Below are 5,220 nucleotides of genomic sequence, written 5' to 3' on the forward strand. Positions count from 1 at the left end.
ATGGGTCAGAAAGAAGCAGTTATAAATTTTACAGTAACTATTTTTTTGTGAAATAATAGGTCTGAGCAGACTCAGCAAATTCTGAGTCTGCTCAGAGGTTTTCTCCCAATAAGAAAACTTCCACTTTTTTTTCCTGGGTGAGAACTGGAGCTTCAGATTTGGAGGAGCTGACTTTCATCCTGACCGTGTCACACTCAGTTGCACCTCAGTTCACACTAAAGGTCATGACTTGAAGACACCAACAGAACCACAATATCTGCAAAAAGCAAAGACCCTGAGGTTCCCAAACTGCACACTGTCCTCTTCAGTAGTATGTCTTAATTAAGTGGTAAATCATCCACAGTGATATAGCACCATTTGAGTGATTTCCAGACTCTGCAAATCACTTTCCAATATGTTTTTCATTCACCCATTCACAATGGTGCTTTTTATTACAAATGTGCACTTTCTACATACAGCACGTTTATGTTCTCATCTTGGATTTGTCAACAAACACCGGTGAAGTATTATCAGTTGTGAGTGGTTGGGAGTTTCCTGTTGTTTGACATGAGTGAGTCACTCTCTGACATCACGGATCTAACAGAGAACTATGAGCAACAGAGTATTTTTAAAACTTCACAGGCAGAGACAGGCCCTTTTTCACTGACACTGAGATATCTTAAACTGACGAAGAGGACTCAGCTCAGTTAAACACAGCTGATAAAAATCAAAATGCTTCACATTGCAATGCTTTTTTTACTTTGTGTTCGGCAAACCTGTCACACAGACAGTCATGCACACACACACTCAGGTTAATATACCACCAATTAGCCTAACCCGCCTGGTTTTCAGCTTTGAGAAGAAGCCAGAGTGCCACAACCCATACAAACCTAAGACACAGATGCAAACTCCTCACAGAAAAGTTCCTGCTGAGACCAGAGCATATGCAAAACAGAACAAGACAGTCTATGCAAAACGCAGTGTAAGGACCCTAAAGTGCAAATTAAAAATTGGTAGCATTAAAAATGTGTTTGCTTCCACCGTGTATGTTACCAGGGAGTTTAGAAGGCCTATTGCCTATAAAAAAAAATAGCTACTGCAAGTCCTGACTGTTCTTAATTCAGTGAAGTGATATTTCCTATCAGGCATAAAGACATTAAACATTTTGTATAAGAGATTCCTCTGCCATACATGCCGCGTGTGACTGGAATAACATAATTTGTGCTTGAATTTTTGTTTGTGTACACCAGCTTAGCCTTCTTAGTGGTTTTGAAGAGTTTAATTCTTGCCACTATGAGAGTTATTTTATAGAAGATTTTACACTTTTTTTAACAAGAAGTAATGCTCACTGGGGTATATGTATAAGCACAGTACAAACCTTTTTAATTCTAAGATTTTACATATCAGGAAAAAAGAAATCTGTCCCTTACCAGATCTAAAATCTGGGTCAAATCATGAATGCATTACCACCTATTTCACAAATATGGCCTAGGTCTGTGTGTCTGTATCTCCACCAGTTATGGTAAGCAGATAAATAGTTCAAGCATTCCAGGTAACATTTGCAATTTCCCTGAAAAAAACAGCAACTTAATATGACTCCATTCTGGGAAGAGTATCCAATACTTTTATCAAAAAAGGCCAAATACAGAATGCCAGCTGCAATGCCTTCTTTGTGAGATGATATCACCTATCACTCTGTGTTATAATTCCCAAATGCCCTCTTTATTTGCATAAGTAGCGGATTTCATATTTCTGAGCAGATCAGTTGTACTTCCGTTTACTGCAAGTCCATACAATAGGCAATTACTGACAAATTACACAATACCTCCATCAGAGAAGTGCCACAGGCCATTCTTAATTGGACCATTTACAGTAAAATGTTCTCAACTGATTCCTTGTATTGATTCCAAAATTGTGGAATAGTTTTATCATCTTGATTACATTGCTGGGAGCTTCTTCGACCGGCCAAAGACGACTCATATAAAGATTCCTAACATGCATTTATAATAGTTTGGGTGATTTTGAGAAACTGCCTTTCTGAAAACAAATCATTCTACCTGTGTTAAAAATAATTGTAGTTTTCCATTTTAATAAAATGTGCACACATTAAAAATGTGATAAATGCAAGTATACTTTCTTTGCAGAGGTAGAAACAAGAAATGTGAGGGTGTTAACGATTAACTTGTGATTTTTCAAGTCACACTTCCCACAAGGCTTTTAAAGCTCAGTATCAAGTTTCACAAAATTTACACTTCTGAGCACAAAGGAGTGCTTGGATGCCCTCCTTTGTGTGTGTGTTGGGGGTGGGGGGGTATGTAATGAAATGAGTGGGAGAGTATGTTTGCTTTGGAGGTAAAGGGCGGAGAAGTGGGATAAAGAATCTCTGAAGGGAGTTCCTGGTTAAAACTATAAATGCTGGTTAGGAAAGATCCTCAGAGAAAAGAAATGAACTCACTGGGATTACGTCTCTCCACCAAGTTTCTTGATAACTTTGATTTTTTTTTAAAGACAAGGAGCTAGAGAGTGAATCCTATTTTGCAGGTGAGGAATCATAATGATGGTGTCTCTGAAAGTTTAATTATATGCTGCGTTTTATTACTTCCTCTTGCTTTTTCAAACCTCCGTTATTAAGGTGCTTTGATAATTGTCTCAATCTGTCGCTCCACAACTCTCAGTGGTAAAATAATTGTGTGCGAAAACAGAATGAATGGCATACTGAGTGAGTGATGAGAGAAGGTTGTTCGATTTTTATATTTTGAACCGACTCAAACTTGATCAGTCTTGAGCAAGATGTCCGATTAAACTTTAACTGTTTATCTGCATATCTGATAAGGATGCACAGGGGTTCAAAGTAAAGTTCAAGGATTGGGAATCCTTGTAAAATTTTTAATGGCAACATTTGTTTTCCATCAATTTTAGTAATTTTGGGTCCTATGAAGTATTACATTTATCAAAAAAGCTGATGAAGACTATAAATAATAAATAAAAATTGGGATAACCTTAAATACTGTTTAATATAAATTATAGAAAACCATAACATAAAAGCTGCTGTAGTCAAGACTCAAACTTTACCCTCCTCCCCCTAAATTAAGAGAAAAACAAAAACAAAAAAAATACTTTAATGGGATCATTATCTCTTTATATAATTTCCTAGGTCTGAAAAAAAAATTGAATTTGCTGCTGCTTTTTTTGTGCAACATTTTCCAAAGATGCTTTTAGAAAATAAGCATTGCAATTTGGAAAATCCTTTAAGTTAAAAGGTTGCAAAACCAAGCAGTCACAACCTTGAGTAAATATGTTAATGTGTAACTTGCTTGAACTAAACTTGCTGCTTATCAAGATGTCCTTCAGCTTTATATGCATCCAGTTTCGAACAAAAAAACCCCCAGCAGTTTTTGGTAAAAAAAAACACTTGGTTACACTGACAAGGAAGTAAAGAATATTCAGCAATATAATCTCATACCCTTGATATGTTTGTTGCTGTACCAAAAATTGTTGAATCAGACTTCTAAATTGTATAGTGCATTTACAGAGGGGTGTTCTTAGATCTGTGCTGTGTACATTTAATAGTGCTTGTTAACGTATTTATGTACCTATAACCAAAGAAAATAAACACAAAGAACTGCACATTTTCATTTAAAACAACCAGTTCTTTAATTTAATTGTCATTATTCTATTTAGTTCAGGCAAACACACACAAAATGCACCACATCTGGGCAGTTTCTTATGTTTTGGTCACTGTTAATCCACTCCAAATGGATAAACAGAGATGACTGAGCTGTTGTGTGTGGAAAAAAGTCATTAGTTTAACACTCAGCCAGATATAGAACTATTCCTATCGATTTAGTTCAATTTATTTATATAGTGCCAGTTTATAACAAAAGTGGAAATTTGAAAATACAATAGTTTCTATGAGACAAGCAGCTGCTGAAGCAGGGGGAATTTTCCAAGTGCAGAAATGTGGAAGTGAGTTTTTGGTTTACTGCTTTCAGACGTTGAGGTCAAGCAACACAATCGGCCGCTGTTCATTACAACGGCTCTTTCTCTTCGGCCAACCTTATCAGTCTCACACCGTCTATCAGGGTTTGTCTCTCTCTCACTCTCTTCAGTTGTCCCTGCTCAGTGTCCCATAATATTCCCACTGCCTTAACCTTTGGAGGCTTTGACTTCAGGGCTGAAATGATCATGTGCATACTTAGCGGGCAATTAAACCCTTTGAAAACAGAATGAAGTCTTTGTTGGTCTTCATTATTTGGCATGTTCAGGCATGTTGTACTTTTAGCCACAGTCAGAGCAGTTGGTCAGTCCCTGAAGGGTTTTCACAAACAGTTATATAGGAAAAGAAATTACATCATTCAGACCTTGTGTTCAACCATGATTTTATTCTGAAGGCCTTGACATCCTCGCGTGTGAGTCGTTGGGGCTGTGCTGACGTGCTCCTGCAAGTATGTACATTAATTTAGGGGCACTTCTGTGCTCAACTCAGGAGTTTACAGTTTTCTTCTCCAGTCTGGAAGGTGGTGACAATGTGATGGTTTTAAACTGTCTATTTGTAAGGTAACCAAAAAATAATAATAAAAAAAGGAAAAAAGAAGCAAACACGTTTGAGTCCTTTCTCATCAGGAATTCAATATAACTTTCTTCCCTTGTGGTTCTTTATGTTATAAATTATCCAACTCTGAATAGAAACAATCCCAGTATTTCCTCAAAACAAGTGTTTTTGTTGTTTCTCCTTTTCTGATTGTGGTTTGGCTCACGGCTTCCTTGAGTATCTGTGTTTGGCACCGTCTTTTGAATGGGGGTTGCAGGTTCACAAAAATCTGCACTGCACACAGTGAGGAACCTGGTGGACCTTTGCCAACTTGTACAGAAGACAAAAAACATCACACGGAGCTGGCACTTGAGCAGACAGTAAAGCAAATGACGGACCATAAACTGGGCCTTAGACATGCTGTACAGCTATCATTTTGATTACTGGAACACATTCTGTATGTATCTGATCTACCAGCCAGTAATATAAAGTTAATTAAAAAAAAAAAAAAAGATATGTACCTATGATGTGTTATATTCATAAAAAATAAGGTCATTTGTGTAGTTCTACAAGCAGAAATTATGTAATTTTGAAAATAATTGTGTGAATGCTTTTAAGCATTCACACCATTGTTTTCCTGTTTCTCTTTATTATCTATTATCTATTATTATCTATTATCTATTCTTTAACTATTCCGTACGTTTTTTGGC

At 36.7% G+C, this 5,220-nt stretch overlaps 1 protein-coding gene across 1 annotated transcript in view; it reads left to right on the plus strand.

The window, feature by feature from the left end:
• The first annotated feature begins 2,392 nt into the window (after nucleotides 1-2,392).
• tmprss4a (transmembrane serine protease 4a) overlaps nucleotides 2,393-5,220 on the plus strand; it is a 17,372-nt gene continuing 14,544 nt past the window's right edge. The window contains exon 1 of the mRNA XM_017428955.3: nucleotides 2,393-2,520. The gene's annotated coding sequence lies outside the window, so the exon portion shown is untranslated. The remainder of the gene's footprint in view (nucleotides 2,521-5,220) is intronic.

The sequence above is a fragment of the Kryptolebias marmoratus genome, linkage group LG2, assembly GCF_001649575.2.
Source record: "Kryptolebias marmoratus isolate JLee-2015 linkage group LG2, ASM164957v2, whole genome shotgun sequence".
In the NCBI taxonomy this organism is placed as follows: Eukaryota; Metazoa; Chordata; class Actinopteri; order Cyprinodontiformes; family Rivulidae; genus Kryptolebias; species Kryptolebias marmoratus.